Raw genomic sequence first — 19042 nt, forward strand, 5'->3', positions numbered from 1 at the left:
TCAACCATCCTCAGCAAACTAAATGGGAGGGGGGAATAGAACAGGAAAGAAGTTTCCGAGTGCTTTTAAGCCAACATTAGACACAAGCTCAGGCACCTAAGTAATCAATACTACTGCTGCAGTTATTTATATTCAGCAGTGGTGCACTGAACAAGTTTAATCAACTGCATAGACGAAGTAATTTTGTTTAGGAAATGTAGCTTTTTTAATTTATGTAAAACATCCCAAACTGCAGGTTTACTTCTAGCACAATGAAAACACAAATGGATCTGGAGAAAAACTTACCACTTTTTACAAATTAATAGGATTACTTAATTATTTTCACATATAACAGATGTGTGCATGGAAACATAATTTTATATGAGAAAAACATACTCCAAATAAAAACCCCCAGGAAATAATATTTTGTATTCCAAATCACATGTTCAAAATAAAACAGAAAGTCAGAACTTGTATTTGCAAAAGCCAGATGATTAGAGAATTACAGCTAACAGAATTTACTGAAGTATTTAATCTACTGTAATGGTATCCAAATGATACAAGAATAAAACCACTTCTGTGGCAGAGATAGCCTTCCTCTGTACAAACAGATGGCTTTCTGCAGCCTATCTACATACTGCAGGACTTCCAAAATACAATGCAGGACATCCAAAATACAGAAAAATCTGCCGTTTAGAAACTAAAATCTGAGAAAGCAAAGCAAACAAAGAGAAACAAAGATGATTTTCTGGAGGAGGAATGTGTCCAGTCTTTATATATTTTAAGAGACAGTGATCACCCACTACTTGACTGAGGAACACATACCCAGCTTTCTTCTAAAGCCAGAAACATTTCTTGCAAAAGAAACAAAAGACCAAGTATGCCAAATGCCTGATGCTTCCACAGCACATCACTGACCCCTCTGCATTACTCTTTGAAGGATGACTCCTCTTGTGCCAGGGCAGGCATTGAGGGCTTTGTGTCACTTTGAGAACAACACACCCGGGTCCTGAACACTCACCTCACCTCACCTGACTGCACCTACTAAACAAGGCAGGGGATTTTGTCGTAACTCAAGTCAACAGGTGAAAAATTCTTGCTTGCTAGAACCTCAGAATTTGTAAATGAGACTGTACTATAAAGGGCTTGTTTTCTGACTTATTTCAAGTGTTCCTGTCATTCCCAAGGCATATACGTGTCTGTGAAAAAAATAATGACCAAACACATTTAGAAAGGTTGTTTGTGCCTCCTGGTGTTGCTAAAGCTCTCACTGTCCCCCACTCCCCTACATGATAACACCTCCCTCTCCAGCAGGCAGTTCTCAATGCCCATTTTACCACTGCTATCTCTAGCCATGAGTTCTGCTCAAGTCCTGCCTAAGTGGCCCAGCCTAACAGCTTCAGATGGCAGAGGTGTCTGCAAGTATTTGCTGAAAATAAGGGGAGAGAGGAGCAACAGAAGAATGTTCTGAGGTCAGAAAGGGCATTTTGCAGAAAAGAATAGTACCAGCATCCATTGCTCATCCCTAAGGGTAGATTTCATTCCTCCCAGCCCCAGACTCATCGAGCCTTTCTGGCTGCCCCAAAGGTTCATCTGACAGCTTAACAATAATGTGCTAATAGTTGGTACATTTACTTTTACATCCATTAATAGTATCAAAGCACTTGGAAACTAATTGTAGAAATGGACATCATTCCATTTTCCTACTAAAAACACATAATTAAGTTATAACACACTTTCAGACTTCGCATAGGATACCATTGCCTTTGTAATCTCTGCAGGTTCTTACCCCTGCAAATGATTTTATTTCACTATCTTCTGAGGCACGTTACACTATGCATCTGATAGTTAGATATTGACCACCATATTTTGGCCCTTCATACTCTTCCTGCTAATAGCTGGTCTAGGTCTTAATCTGTGTATGATACTCTTGCAGTTATAAAAATTTCTAAGATGATTAGAAAAACATGAACAATTGGTCAATCTCACACAACTCTACCATTATTCAAGTTTTAAGAGAACAAATTCCAAGCGTTAAACATACTCTTCAGCTTTAAGACTGGGTGGAAATGCAACTGTCCTCTAAATCAAAAGTTTTACAAAAATTTTTTTAAAAAGGAAAGTCAGAGAATGGTCCCAAGCTTAATTCTGTTGCAAAAAAAGAGAAATTCAAGTAAAGAAACCCCTCTGCCTAAAGTGGGAATTTGAATTAGAAAAATCAGAGAAACAACAAAAAAGACCTGTGTTACAGTCTCCAGTCCTCAAAGTTACAGTGGGGACGATATTCTAATACAATTGCAGGAGTCTTAGATAAAATATTAGATATTTTATGTGACATTTTGCACTGTAGCCCTGACTGATCTGCTTCAAAAGGTCCTGGCTATTGTAGGAGATGAACAGTGACTAGACAAGACACATACACAGCTCTACAAACAGGGCAAGACCTGGGAAACTACATACTGAGATGATTAGGGAACACATCCTTCTGGAATGCAGTCCCGAGCACATGCAGCCCAAGAAGGTAGCTGGGAACTGTGGGAAGATAGGTTTGTAGTGATAGTGCAGAATGCAATCTTTCCCAATGGATTACAGCTGTACTGATTACCGAGGAGTAGAAACAGCCTTGCCTGCCCAATGGGTTATAAAAGTGTGGCTTAGCTAGACAAGAGTGAATTGTAATTGCAGTTTGGGAGTCTGCTGGCTGGGAAGAGTTAAGGGACATGTGGTCATACAAGGTAAGAAGATGGTGTGTGAGGGCCAGACAGGGTTAGGTGGCTGGGTAAGGGACAGGTTGGGGTTTAGTCAGTCATGTAGAAGGAAACTTGCAGAGAGGAGAGAAGGAGTCAGTCCTGTGTGGAGCTGCCTGTAAGAAAAGGAGTCAATGCTGTGTGAAGCAGCTAATGAGAAAAGGAGTCAGTGTTGCCTGAGAGAAAGCATGAAGAGCTTTTAATAAGAGACTGGTGTTGGTGCCAGTTCTGTCTGTCTTGATGTAGTTACTACAGGGAGCCACCTGCACAGCTTTACCAAGGGCACATCTTGCCTGACCAGTATGGCTACTGGATCTGCAGGCAAGGAGACAGCAGCAGATGTTGTTTAATGTAAGCATAGTACAGCTTCCAGCTAAGTCTCTCACAATATCCTTCCAACCAAATTGGAGAGCTATGGATTGACTGGTGAAGTGGGTGGAAAACTGACCTAACCATTTGACTCAAGTGATGGACAAAGGACTGGAGTTTCACTGGTGGTAAAGTGTTGGATACATAAAAAAAAAAGACTAGAATAAATATGCATGGGGAAGAAACAAGTGCTAGCAGCACTCCAGACTACAAAAAGCTCTACTGAGAGCATAGGAAACTTGAAGCAGTCTTCAGCTTTGCATCCAGAATCAAACTCATTAGAAAAAACATACTTGCTTCTGATAGGCTTAAGTGCAGTCTTTAGCTAATTAACACTCTTGCAGCATAAGTACATTTTCTTTTCAATAAGGGATTGCCCAGTGAAGAGATGGACTATTTTTCAGTCTGTTTTTTTGGATTCTTTGGAAAAATAGTTACAATTTTGCAAAGAAAATATTTGATCATTTACTAGAAAAAGATTTCTATACACAAATACACATTTTCACATACTTCTGAAAAAGAGGTAACAGATTGGCATAGCACCAATTGTGAATTTTTTTAAAACTACTGAAAAAAAGAAGTTAAGAACTTCTGGTGAAAAAGACATATAGCTCTTTAAAGGAATGTCTTAACATTAAATTCAACATTCCTTAAACACACACCAAACTTATTAGAGCTCATCAGAGTTCTTTTCCTTTCAGGCATGAGCATACTTCATTTATATTCCTAGCCAAGTAACAAAATATTTAAAAAGCACCAAAGCAGAAATTAGGTTGTAACATCAACAGAGTAATATGCTGAAGCTAATAACTTTGGTCTTTTATATCATGCTGTTGTTGCTCCACAGATTTCAATTCAAATCTTGATACTAGCTAATTAATTCAAAGTGAAAGTGAAGTAACTTGGCATGTCTGAATAACACCATGTAAAAGCACACACTGGGAGCAAGCCTCCCATTGGCATCCCAGAATAAGGGCTTGACCACATTGTTTCTGAAGGTCCCCTAGGGGAGTTTTACAGAACATCACCCACCATTTTGCAGCAGACCAGAAGACAGAAGAGCATTTCTGCACAACTGATAGGAACCCCCCCTTCAAGCACACTGGTCTGAAAGAGCCAGCAAAGAAACACCACCCTGATATTTATTACTTTTGTAACCAGCATTCCAAGTTCCACTGTCAATTGTGCATCTCCCCTTCTTCCACCTGTGATTGACTTGCTCGTTCTTGACTCCTTTAGGGATTGTGCCAGTGCAACTGGACAGAGACAAAATGAACACTCAACCTAGAAAACCTAGGCTGGGCTTTCAATTCCATAGGGGTAGTGGCTGAGATCTCTGTTATCCAACCTTCATGATGCAGTAACTGCAATGCATTTATCTTAGTTACCTTACTAAAAAAAAGTCAACAACCCTTCAGAATAGGTCATTTTGACAACTGGCCTTGACTGAGGAGGATCTACTGACAATCAAGAGAGAACATCAGCACAAATCCAAGAGCGCAGCCACTGTCAGATTTACAGATTTATGAACTTTCTCTGACATCACAGGATGATGAATTGACCTCTGTGTGTAAGGAGATTTTGTGGAGTATTTTTCCTCATGATAAGGGCAGTAAGTAACATACTAACTTACAATGTCTAGAAAAGATCTGCTGGGTAACTTTTTTTTGACTCAAAGGTCATCTTAAACCTTAATTAAAGCAATTTGCTCAGCTATCCAATTGCTAACCAAAGCCAGATGTTTTCACTTAAATGGTGACCAATCTGCAGGCATTGATTTTTCAATTTACTGATCAATGGCATCAAAAGATTATTTTTGTTCCCAACTTCTGTTTCTAGCTGTCGTGTTGCTGTCTCCACAGAGCCAGATCTCCCCCAGCTCCCACACCCCACAGCACAGTGGATGTGGAAGATCCATATTCAAAGTGTCTTCCCTGCCTGATGCAGAGTAAACTGGGTTGAAGGGTTGGAATGCCAGCACCACTTTTGATAGTTATGCTCAAGTACAGGCTTGAACTGACACAACCAAATTGCTGCAATCCATTCAGCCTGTAGGAAGAGGCGCAGGCATCCACCCGCACTTGAGTTTTTCTGCCAAAAGAGAAGTCAAGCAAAACACATTCCATTCAAACCCAGCCTATATCAAAAATAGGATATGCAACCCAAGGTCACAATGTCACTGCAGCTTATTTAATTCAGACACACAGTCTTACCAAATTTCCTTAAAACAACTTATTTTCCTCCCTGTCAAGTACTTTCCACCCCCATTACGAAGTAAAAACCAAAAGACTACGTATGTTCTGAACTAATTCCTGCATAGGCTGTGATTGAAAGGTTATACAGCCATAGGTGATAGGCATTTGTGAGTTATTATTTTATTCTGTTTCTGTGTTTCAGGATAATTTTGACAATTTAACTCACATTCTTTCCTTTTATTTTCCCTACTACCTAAATGGATGTAGACATGATTTAATTTCTGAATCCTTCTACAATTCAGATTCTTCCTATTCCTCCCTTTAATTCTTAAAAAATGTCAGGTTTGAACCTGTAGGAGTAGAAGAAGAGATTACAGGTGACCTTGCCCCTGCTAAGTCACAGTTGTCTTAATTACCAAAGAAGAGGAACAGCCTTGCCCTTAATGGGTCACAGCTGTGACTAATAAAGTGTGATAAAAGGGGTGGGTTGGCTGTTAAGGGAATCTTGGAGGAAGATGACCCCCGAGGAAGAAGGCATGATCCAGAGAGACACAAAGAAGAACAAAACAAGGAAGAGACTTGTTGCAGTAAAAGATCTGCTGTGAGGTCAGTCTGGGTCTGCTGGAGTCAGAGCCTGCCGTTATGGTAGAGATGGGTGAAAGCAGAGTCTTCAAACCAATACTTACAGTCACAGTCCAGCAGGAAATAGCTACAGTCAGAGTCTGCAGTTGGACCCTGCAGTAAGAGCTTTTGCTGTAGTCAGTCAGGATGGCAAAGTTGTAAAGAAGAATAAACTGGGACCCTTTTCATGTTGTTGAATGAGAGTCTGTCTTGGCTCATTTCTACCCCTAAAAAGAGGTCTGCTGCAACATAAACCTAGAAATTAAAGCTGCAGTACTATATGTACTGGCCATTCCAAAAGGAACTTCTATTAATCAGCATTTTCTATTACTTCAAAATGTTATATACCATCCATACAAGCTAAGCAAAATAATTACTAAAACCACACATCTAAATGCAGGGTTTAATGGTGACCATGTTGTTTAAACACTGCCAGAAAATTCATTCCTAATCCTTATAGAAATTTTCTAGGGCTAAGTAAGATTAGGTCCACAGTAACACAGATAACTGATGTTATGATGGCAACATGCCTAAAATTAATATCAATATTTGTTGCTGCAGCTTTTTTTTAAAGGGAAATGATGTTGATATATTAGAAGTTTTAAGGACATATTTGAAGAGAAGTCAAAAGGTAAATGGTACATTTGTTTAAGACAAAACCAGCTGCTTACTGGAAAAATTAATGTCTTCCTAAGCGTTTCAGTGGCTTGTAGGAACAGTCATTCCCTAAGACTTTCTTATGTGTGATCTTCACAACTTGGTAACAGGAGCAAATCAACCAAATTGTTTTACAACTGATTTCAGAGCAGCCTTTATGTGGAAAAGAGCTAGCAGCAGGACAACTGGATTTATTCCTAAACATTCAGTTCCTGTTCTATTCATGCAGGACTGTTCCACTGTCTGCTTAAAGAGAGTGACAACTCCCCTATTGGCAAATCCATAATGCCTCTCCCATGGGAGAGAACTGAAACCTACCTGGATGCACTGATAAGGCTCAATGTGTTACACAAAAATTGGCAGAAACAGCAAACACCAGGAAGTTTTGAGAACCTACATCTACTTAAAATTGGATTTCTGAGTTCATTTGTAAGGTCCTAGTTTATCTATAAGTGCAGGTCGCTTTTATACTATATTTTAAGTAAAATCTGAGCTTGTTAAGAATGCAAAATTCCTTGGCATACCATGTATTTTGATGCAAACTTACACTAATTTGCTGTGGTAGCACTCTGGAGCATGACAGGCAAGAGCTGGCATTACACTTCTGAATGACTTGGCAGAGTTGAAAAAAATGTGGCTATCACCAGCCCTCAGCTCATGACACTGGCTAGCATTCACTGGCAGAGCAGAAGTCTTTGCACATCTCATAATTCAGCTGAGAACTGTATAAAGTGCATGTGAGTTAAAGAGAGTCTCCTGGGGAGCACTGCTTTGCACAGCATGAGCTTCCTGCTCTGCAAAGCCCTGTGTCACTCCTACCCAGAACTGACAGGACACCAGTGCCAGGATCTGAAATTCCCACCCCAGAGGTGGGAGTAGGGCTGAGGTACTCAAAGGACTAAATCCAGCTGCTTCAAAATGACATTTCCTCTCTTGTGACACCTGCTGACGATCTTTAATACAGAACATTCTAACTTTCAAAGGCAAATAATAAAAGAAAATATGCAGGATTTTATATTCACATATATTCTCTGTCTCTGGGGTAATGCCCTGTTAAGTACATATCATGATCCCTGAAGTATTTATATCACTGAAGTATATATGTATCACTGGAGTGACTTCTAATAGCACACAAATATTCTATTTCATATAAACATATATATTCACAAACTTGTACACCTCCCAGAAAAATCTTGTCTTAGTAATGCTATGAAATGACAGCAAAAAAAACCCCAACAAAACAAAACACAAAAAACCCAAAAAACACAACAAAAAAACCAAACATTTGTTCTACATTATTGTAGATTTTATTTTTGTTCCTGAACCCACCTGACTGCAGCATTCTCGAAGCAGATAATGTGGTCTCATTAAACAAGTGTTTCCTATGCATTAGAAAATTATGTTGGAAGGATACTTTGGGTAAGTAGGAAGAGAATATGCAGCTTCACCAAGATTTCTTAAGCACAAACACAGAGAGTCATGTGTAAATGTGTAACTCTGAACCTCTCAAATTTTGAAACTCTGGCTCATGATCCTCAAACAAGAGTCCCTTTTCCTTGTTATGTTTCATGGGTTTTTTTCCTGAGGATAGGACTCAATTCAATAAATGAATAACTGCTTCCGTAGAGCTGTGTGTGTCAGTGTAATCTCCATATGCAGGCTATGTCCCGTACATAATTTGTATCACTAAAGCTAAAGGACAATGTAAATCTGCCCATGGAAAAAAATGCACATGCAGATAATATCTGAAAAGGGGTTTTTAATTTAAATGGTTCAAGTAGTAAAGTGTGCCTGCGTTTCCAGATTCCCTCTGTGCTCAGAGAAACTGTCTTGCACAGAGGCTGATAAAAAATGTGAGATTTGACTGCTCCATCTAGTGGCTCATTAAGCACAATTTTAATGGTTTAATCACATGTGGCCTTATGGTTTCAAAAGGGCCATGACTGGAGTTTTTGTTTTCTCTGAGCACATGGCAAAATATATTCTTAGAGCCTAATTACTTTAACAGCATAGAATAAAAACATAGAAGTTTTTACCTACTTTTAGAATGCAGCTATATTAAACTTTGATGTAATTTTATTTTCTATTTTTAGATTTTTTTTCTATTTATTAGCTGATTTATGCTATTTAGTTAGTCAACTTTATTAAAACCAGCAAATTTTTACAAATGGTTCTTTTGAATTTATAGCAAGTTACATTTCTATTTGAGTTTACATTTCCAGTGAAAAGGTACTTGTGTTTTCACTAAAACAACAAACCATTAAATCTTGTTACTACAAGAAGTAAATTTCAAAGCTTACGTCTGATTCAGCAAGTGACTTCTACTCTGCGACTGACAACTCCTAAGCAGATCTAGAGCACCCACAGAATTTTAGAGGACAAAAGAATTGTGTCCTAAAATCTAGTCAAATCTATACCATGAAAATTCTAAAAAATACTGAGAACATGGGTTCTTTAGAAAACTAGTAAAATAACATGACAAATTGCTTTAAATAGAACTTTTTTTTTCCCAACAATCATTTTGAGAATAGCTAACTAGAATTGAAGCTCATATTGCAGAGGAAAGAATTACAAAATAGAGGACTAGGTTAAAAATACTGGAACTTTAAATTCTAGAAATGTGTACATGTTGCTGCATGTCTGGAAACATTTTATCTTGAATAACATATGCCTGAGAAGTAGTCAAGGAATGTAAAGTAGAGGGAGAGTGACTTTTTACACAGGCAGATAATGGTAGGACAAGAAGGAATAGTTTCCAACTAGAAGAGATTTAGATTAGATGTGAAAAAGAAATTCTTTACTCAGAAAGTAGTGAGGCACTGGAACAGGTTGCCCAGAGAAGCTGTGGATGCCCTTGAGGTGTTCAAGGGCAGGTTGAATGGAATCTTGAGCAACCTGATCTATTGGGTATCCACCCATGGCAGACAATCTTTAAGGTCCCTTCCAACCCAAGCCATTCCATGAATAACCATTTTATTTATTCCTTTACCATACATAGTTCCCCAAACTAATATCACATATATTAAGCTAGGACCTGATAGGCAATCAAAACCTCTGTGTAATGGAATTTAAATATATCAAATTCTCTGCAGACCTGCATAGAAAATTGCAAAATAATGCCATGCTAATTATGGCCCAAATGAACCATACAATACACATTTCTCAACTTGCTCAATGGAGCAAGTTAGACTTTGTCCAATTTGCACTTGAGGTACAGCAAAGACACAGGTTACAGAGTAAAGAATGATGAGATTTTCTTTTTAAAAATAGAAAAGGTCATGTTTACAGAGAGGAAGAAAATGTAAAAGGAAATTGTACCAAATAAAATGTTTTATTAGAAGTTCCCTCATGACTTAAAAGAATGTGTAATAAAATATTTAATATTGAGGGTATAAAGCAATACACTGATGTAAGCCTGCATTTACTGCATAGCATCACAGTATTCCCAAGACTTCCACTCTTACCAAAAAAAATTGAAGTTGTTTAGCAATTAGAAAGCTCTTCATATACAGTCAGTCAAGGGTATGTGATGAGGAACTCATGCATGAGAGAGGTAGTTTTAAGATGTTAGACATCTTCAAATGCAGAGAGTTAAAATGCTGGAATACCTAAAAAAGTAACAAATTCAGCTCTCAACATCTAGAGCAGCTGGGTATCTACAGAGGGAGTGGTGAGCTGACTGACAGCATGTTGGACCAGCAGCATGTAGGTCCTGGCTGTCTACTACGTGCTCTAGCCAATCAGTAATTACTGTTGCATGTTACACTTTGCACATGTCATGCTTGCAGACTATTCTCATGGCAAACTTATGCAGGAAAGCAAAAAACACCTATCAAACTGAAAACAGAACTGTAAAACTCTGCCCTGTCCTTAAGGTGAATGGCAAAATAAAACCCCTGTCTCCCTTTGAACTAAAACCTCAGAAGTGTCTTTTCCTAGGACCAGAAAACAAAAATTATCAGTTATCAGAATTATTGTTTTAAGGTCTTAAAAGTGCAGGAGGCAGGGGGGAGGCATAAAAAATTAAAAGAGCAGAAAGGGCCACTGCACACAAATATCACCTTGTTGTATCTTTTTGTGGTGGCTCCATAAGTAAAACAAACGAATTAACAAAGTCAAAATAAAACCCCAAAATGCCATTTGAAAAAGGAAAAAGGCCCACCAAAAAAAAAAAATATACACCAACCCAAAGGATGAAAAAGACTATAAAGTCTGAAAAAATGAAAGAGTTTCACAATATTTATAAGCATAGTAATATACATATATACACATGAGTCACTTTGATACCTTATAAGAAAAACAAAGGAATTTAGCTGATTAGCAGCAAATTAGTATGTAGTGAAAACAGGCATCTAGGCTCATGGAGGCAACCAGCAGATATCTATGAGAGAATGCAAGCATGTCAGAGGACACTAGAACATAACCTGAAATTCTGCTGGATGCTGATAAATGGACTAAAAAAGGTTTTTAGCAACAATACATCCTTGCACTAAATAAGCATTCTAATTTATTATCATCAAGGCAAGTTGGAGTCTCAGTCACGTACTGAAATCTCACAAAATTAGGCAATGCAGTATGATAAAAAGAAAATCTGGACTCCACTTGCAATTCAAATGCAAGGCAATAAAACAGCAGACTAATAAATAAGGAACAAGTGACTACACATTATACCATTGTGTTAGCCAGTGCCAAACGGACTGTTATTCACACCATGCCTTTAAAGTAATCCCTGGAACAGTTGTACTCTGGTCCAACTAGTACTCTCTGTTTACTACTAGGCAGGACACAGGCCAAGAATAAACCCTAACAGACAACTTCCATGCACCCTTCTCTTGAGGAGTTAAAAAATGTGCCTCAATTCATCACTTGGCCAAAAAAATTAAAGAATGACCCTTCCATTTACTAGTCAGTAAATATCACCAATGGGATTGGCACATTTGCAACTATAACACTTACTGTGCTTGCATCACAATGAAGAAATGGAGATAAGAATCAGCTTAAGAGATTAAAAAGTGTAGATTGGGAGTCTCTAATTTTGAAGCCCATATGTTGTACAGGAGAAAGAAGGAACAAAGAAATTATCAAAAGAATACAAAAACACATGAGCAAATACAGGAAAATGATTTTCAGAGGGACATTCAAAATGGACAGGAACAGAATGAAACCTGTTCAAGGTTCCTTATTCAAAGGAAACACAGGCATCTCATAATTATTAACCTTCTTGCTGACACAATCAGCAAGTTTTTCCTAGAGCTATTCATCAGTACACTGATTTTAGAAAACTCATATAGACCAGTCTATCTACTCAAAGTAATGCTTAAAGAAAGAAACTGGAATGGTTCCTGTGTATTACAGTAATTGTGTTATTGTACACTAAAAATATATGGAAAGATATATAATATAAGGTATATATAATATATAAAAATTATATATATAAGCATATATATATATATATAAATAAAGGTATATATAATATATAAAAATATAAGGAAAATATCAGAAAAATATTAGCTCAAAGTGTTAACCAATAATACTCAGTACCTCACAGTATAACCCTATATTTGGATTCAACAGGATCATCAGAATGAATACACTAAGAAAAGGACACAGAATTAATATCTTCAGAAAATAAGAGAATCAGATGGTTGGTTGTTCATAGATAACTCTATAATTAACTAAAATTAAAATCAATAACAGTGCATGTATTATTCTAGAAGCCAGTAAGTAACCTTTTTCTTTCATAGGCTTTCATTTTTCACCCAAAATGGGACAGATTTCCCATACAGGTGAAAAAATGCAAAGGTTTGGATTTCAGTTCCAAGACCTCAACTCATCCTTCAATACACTGCAAAGACTATCCAGTTATGCAGCTTTACCAAACTCAGTATGGTTCATCTTTCACATTTCATCTTTTTCTCTAAGTTCTCAGATCAAAAGAGTAAAAGTAAATGCTGAGTAGCACTTCACATAACTTTTATGGTATACAAAAAATGCATTAATATAAAAATAGAAGAAGTATAGGAAACACCATGCCATGTGTCAAGTTACTGAGTTGTAAATCCATAAGAGTACTTTAACAGTTAACTCCATAGCAGTACTTTGAAAAGTCCTGCTCAGCAGCTAAAATTAGGGCAAGCTTTTCAAAAGCTTTTTCATCTCTCTCTTGACCCTTAAAAACTGCTCCATGACCCAGAGCTCACACTCACATTCTCATGCCCTGCTACCTGCAATGGTTTCTGTATGGAAAAAACCTGACTGCTGAATGTTCTTGAGAATTATCTTTCATGGAGAAGCCTATAGAACTCCTAGGTTTCTTTACAAGTTCAAACACTCTCATAGCTCTTCAAAGTAAAGGTACCCTGATGTCAAACATTGAGTGTTTTTGAATATAAGACTCCAATCCATCCATACTTCAGTATCTGCCCTTCTGCGATTAAAATAATCATCTTACTACTGGAAAAACTACTACTACGACAAATTTGTTGCTTTTTCATTAATTAGACGTGCAGAATAAAGGTAAAAAACAGAACAAACAACTACTAAAGTCATGAACTTGTGAAAAATCAAGCAACCTAGAAGATGGCATATTAATAGTAATGAAACAAGATCTTGACAATTGTGATAGATATGAAAGAAATCAAGACTTAGTTTGTGACCTCACCTTGGTAAATCAAAAGGTACATTTCTTGTTTCCTTTTCAAAAATCAGATTATTAGGTAAATTTGTACTGGAAATGGCTTACAGGCTGACAAAAAAGAATAAGGTACAGATAGGGGTACTGTGAATTTAGCCCCAGATGTTCCCAACTTAGTTCAGATGCTGCCACAGGAACAGCAGCAGTATTTCTAACATACAGCAATCTCAGTGCAGGCTCTGAAGAAACTGATTTTTATTTTCAGGAAACCTCCATTGCAACAGAATAAGAAATTACGACTACAATCTGTCCTCAGGGTTTCTGGCAGCAAGCTTCAACCTTCCTAGAAGTAACTCAGCCTTCCAGGGGAAGAGGGGAGCATTCATTCAACCTGTCGCCCTCCAGCCACTTCTTCCTGTTTTCTTTTTTCCCCTCTGCTTCTTTCCTACATTATTCAAGCACAATCCATTCCACCTTTCCTGATTTATCATGTTTTATAGACCGTGGTGATATTTTGCTGCTTCCTCTGAACTCCCTCCAGCATGCTCACAACCTTCTTAAGGTAAACTAGAAAAAGGGCTGTATTAGGATTTTAGAGGAAAATTCAGCCATATATCTTCCATGACATCCTCATTTATATGGTTACATATTTCTCTGAAATGCAGAATATCTTGGAAACAATTTGACTCTTCTCCGCACTCATATTCAGCTCATCTTATTTGTATATGCACGTACAGTAAATTCACGAATACAAGCCGCACTGAGTATAAGCCGCATCTCTGGGTGTTGGCAAACATTTCGGTTTTTGTCCATAGATAAGCTGCACACGAATATAAGCCGCTCTGTCGTTCGCAGCGAGGACCCGCGTGCAATTAGTAACAGAACCGTGGGAGGGCGGGGTTTACTGGCTGAGCTAAGGCTGTGCAGGCTCGGCCCGCTAGGGGCTGCTGACGGGGCCAGGTGGGCCAGCATGGTGCTGCCACTCGGGGCCGGCCGCCGCTGCCACTGGGCTCGGTCACCCCGGGTCGGCGCTGCCCTGCGGTGGCAGGCAGGGACGGAGCTTCCCCCGTTCCTACGGCAGCGGCGGCGGGCGGGGACGGAGCTTTCCCGCGCCTGTGGCGCCGGCGGCGGGCAGGGACGGAGTTTCCCCGCTCCTGCCGCGGCGGCGGCGGGCGCGGACAAAGCACCCCGTCAGCTCCCCGAGCCGCGGCAATGGCGGCGCGCGCTTCCCCCCCCTCCCCGGGCCACGGCAATGGCGGCGTGGGCTTCCCCCTCCCTCCCCGGGCCGCAGCAATGGCTGCGCGGGGCTCCCGTCGGCTCCCCGGGCCACAGCAATGGCTTCCGCGGAGCTCCTGTCGGCTCCCCGAGCTGCAGCAATGGCGGCACGCGCTTCCCCCCCCCTCCTTGGGCCGCAGCAATGGCAGCGCGGGGCTCCCGTCGGCTCCCCGAGCCGCAGCAATGGCGGCGCGGGCTTCCCCCCCCTCCCCGAGCCGCAGCAATGGCGGCGCCGGCTTCCCCCCACCTCCCCAAGCCGCAGCAATGGCGGCGCGGGCTTCCCCCCCCTCCCCGAGCCGCAGCAATGGCGGCGCCGGCTTCCCCCCACCTCCCCAAGCCGCAGCAATGGCGGCGCGGGCTTCCCTCCACCTCCCCGAGCCGCGGTAGGGGCGGCCCGGGTCCCCCCTCTCCTCCCCGGGCCGCGGCAATGGCGGCGCCGGGCCCCCCCCCGTCTCTCCCCTGGGCTGTGGCAGAGGAGGAAAGAGAGCTCTCCCGCCTCTCTCCCCGCCCCCCGTGCTGCCTGCAGGCAGCCAGGCTCCACCCGCGGTGCAACAGAGTAGCGATTTGTAACAATCGCAAAATGCCGACTTTGCAGCTGCTCGGCTCAGCACTCTGGCAGGCACTTCTGAGGTTGTATTAGCCGCTCCTGATTATTAGCCGCATTTCCGGTTTAGGAGCAAAATCTTAGTCAAATTGGTGCGGCTTGTATTCGTGAAATTACTGTTCTTTAAATACTTTCATATACACAACCCAGACTTTTTACTGCCCAACTCTAATTTAACAAGCACTTATTTACAGCTCCACAAGCACTGTAAATAATTTCAGCTGCTCAAAAGCACTGAATACTGATAGCATTGAATAATGTTAGCAATGAACAAAACTCTGAAATTAGAGTAATTTTAAATTATATTTCCATTAAAATCTGACTCAGATGTAGGTCTAAATTACTGCACAAGGACTAGAAGATAAATTTGAACTAATTTCTAAAAACCAGCAATCTTCCTAGGAAGGGCATTTTATTTTACACTAAGTTAAATCTCAGCTGCACTTTTAAACAAATTCTGCTCCAGTTTTAAAACTCCATGCCCAACTCTCCAAACAAACAGATGTTAAAATATGCTAGCAGATGTTACAGTACAATTTGATGTGCCTACACTCCAGACTGAAAATACCTCAGTCAAAAAGTTTAACTAAAAACATTTCAAACCAGCCTCCTCTTCTCTACAGCCCTTTGCTGATGTTCTCTTTTGGTTCCTTTACAGGCCCTACCACACGTGTGTGGTTTCTCTCTTAGCCCCCAAGCTACCTTCCATATAACAATGCCTACAGAGCTTGGAACAAATCGTTGGGGCAAGGATATAATTTATTCTCTCCTTCCCCTGGGAGCACCCCACCCCCAAGCACAAGGACCCAAAGGGACCCTGGAAACACCAGAAAAGGATGGCGTAAGGGGCCAGATCCTTTCCTCCTGGAGCTGAGCCAGCATTGACACATTTGTCAGCAAACCACAGCATCCCTTTCTGTCCCTGACCTCCTGCTCACAACCCCCTGCCTCACACCTGAGAATAAACCAAGAAAACAGCAAGATGCCTGCCCACAACATTTTCTAACCAGAAATTAACATCATAAGAATGATATTAAATTAAATTGGGTCACCCTGTTCCTCACAGTACTGTGAGAAAGACATCATGAATGAAAAAATCACCTCTTCACTGGAAGAAAACAGAAAGCCATTTCAGGAGTTTGTTTTTTAAAGGTGCCCATTCTATCATGCTCTCCTTACTCCCAAATAAATCTATTACCAAGTATACAGAGTGAGTTTTACTTAGGTTTTCAACATTTTACTACCAATTTGTGAGTATTAGTTATAATTTCAGGCCTAAAGTGTGTGAACAAAATACATATTTAGGCAAATATGAACAGTAAGTATGCAAAATGTAAAATCATTAGTACATTTTCATTTACGTAAAAGTACTGGAGCAGTACCTCCTCAACATTGCTCCAATTTCCAACAATACTTTATCTTCCAGTTTCAAAGGTTGCATGACAAATTCTGGAGTATCTCTTGTATCCATCAATGGATATAACAACTTTTATACAACCCCATCGGGACACAAATCTATTAGTTCTACACAAATTCTTATTTTTCAACTTCAAAGAAAATACTTTTTCTCAAACTTACGCCAAATGCAATTTGCATTCTTCACTGGATGGCAGAAGACAGAAACTAATACTTTTAAAAGGAGATCTGGATTTAATTTTTATTAGTCTGGTTTATGCTATTCTAGCTTGTCTTTGAAGTAAGTATGAATGCAATTTATGTCTTCTACAAGGATTCCTTTCACATTGCCAAGACTTCATTGGAAACTCAGTCCACCTATTGTTAAACTATTAGAGATTTCAAAAAAAGACGTTCTAGAGATTCTATTAATAATAATTATCAACAATCTGTAGCATCCTTTAAAGGGTGTAGATAATTTAATAAGAATTTGAGATGCACCCATCAGTGTTTTTTTGGACACTGCAAAGAGCTCTTTCTCCAGATTTACTCCAACATGGAAACAATTTGACATAAATCTTTGGATTCTCCAACAAAGAAGTGAAATGCCACTGGATTGCAAAAGACTTTTTTTTTTCTAGAAAGTACCTCCTGGTGTTTGTGCATAATTATTTGAATAATTTTGAAGAAATACATATTAAAGACTACAGTAAATAGCTGGGGATGTGCTAGCTAAATTAGGTTGCTTTTTTGAAGGTTTTTTGGGCTCAGAAGATAGGGTAATGCAATATTAATCTGTTTCTAGGAAATGCAAATATTTGCACAGTATCTGCTTTATATGACATATTTGGCTATTCATTTTCAATACAGTCTTATCTGCTCTACCTGTACTGTATCTTCCTCTGGGGCATCATTTGCTTTTAAACTTTTCTTTTTCTAAGCTTTTTCTCACAGAAACTTCTATTCTATTTGTTCAACATAGAACTGAAAATAATACATCTTTATTACTTAGTTGCAGATCATTTCATATTGGCACTCACCAAATGCAAACATTAATTTTAAGATCTTGGAGTTTTTTTAATAGGGCCATTCAAAGTTTCTAGCTCCATCTATATTACTCTGGCACCAGGTTTCTGACTGAGCTGACATTTAGATAAGAGAGGACGGATTCCAGACCCTCCTGGGCTTACTAAGTAAAGCACTATAACTTTGAACCTGTGCAGTATCTCTCCCAAGTTACAAGCACAGAACTGAAGAAATTCTGATGAAATTCTGCTTGTAACAATGCTGTTAAATTGTAAAGAATGTGATTATGACCCCGGTTATAATAGAAGCATTTTAAAATTATTTATATATATATATATATTTCTTGAAAACTGAATCCTTTTACTGTGGCATATATTCTTTTAGAGTATTGGGGGATTTCTAAAATATTTTCTTAGGTAATAAAATATCCTGCTTTTTCATCTATTTTTATGAAATACACCAGAGCATTTCAAGTACTGATGAAAATTTAACTGTAAAAATAATTGGATACTTCATTATCAAAGATACTTCTGCTTTCTCATTTGTATTCACATTTCCTATCTCATTTTATGGGCTATACACCCCATCTTCAAAGGCCTTCCATTTACAATCCTTGTTATAAAAAAGAAAAGTCATATCAAAAATCAGGCAAAGAAAATTAATGGCTAAATATCATTGCTATTAAATTAATAAATACACCTCTGTAATTAATGCATTGAATACCCCTCCCCCCACCCCCCAACACACACACACATGCAGAAATTTATGCTGAAAATTAGATACAAAGTCCCAAAGAATGCTCAACAGTGGAAATCACATATGTCAGGTCCCTAACATACTCCTATCAATAATTTTTATTCAAATACAGTGAGATAGCACTCTGATCTGTTCTGATACAAACCCAAGGCCTCCACTCTGTAAAGGGGGACACTAAACATGAGTCTAGGAAGTAACCATGAACTTGATTCAGCCATTGAGAACATAAGCCTTTATCAACATTTGAAAATCTCTGGAATTCATAACACTAAAGGAAAAGAAATCCAAGCCGTAGTGTTTTAACAATACACTGGGAAATTGGTCAAAAGCTGAGATCAGTGTCATGAGCCTCAAAGCAGCTACTGAAAGATTTGATTTACAAAAGACTATTATACACAAACTATATCAACATAATTATACCAGTATCAGTAACTTTCAGCCTGGACTTGACTTACTCAGCAACAACCTCTCACTTTATAATAACCTACAGTGATTATGGGAAATTCTGTTTACTTCATAAGCAACCTCAAACTAATAAACACAATGAAAACAAAAGGCGAAGATGGAAAGAAATGCTGTATTACTGACTTTTACTACCAACAGATGGAGTCAGGGAAAATTGCACAAATCCAAAGTCAGCTTAAAACATTGCCACAAAATAAGGGAAGGAGATGTGTTGTCATAGAAAAACAGAGTAGTTGAGACTGGAAGAGACCTCTATAAGTCCCTAATTCAAACACCCATCCTCAAAAGTTGTGTCAGCAGAGCAGATTGCTCAGGGCCT

At 39.2% G+C, this 19042-nt stretch overlaps 1 protein-coding gene across 28 annotated transcripts in view; it reads right to left on the reverse strand.

Moving 5' to 3' along the window:
• Window positions 1-19042, reverse strand: part of RIMS1 (regulating synaptic membrane exocytosis 1) — a 310442-nt gene that overhangs the window by 140736 nt on the left and 150664 nt on the right. The gene's annotated exons all lie outside the window — the stretch shown is intronic.

This window comes from Catharus ustulatus, chromosome 3, assembly GCF_009819885.2.
Source record: "Catharus ustulatus isolate bCatUst1 chromosome 3, bCatUst1.pri.v2, whole genome shotgun sequence".
NCBI lineage: Eukaryota > Metazoa > Chordata > Aves > Passeriformes > Turdidae > Catharus > Catharus ustulatus.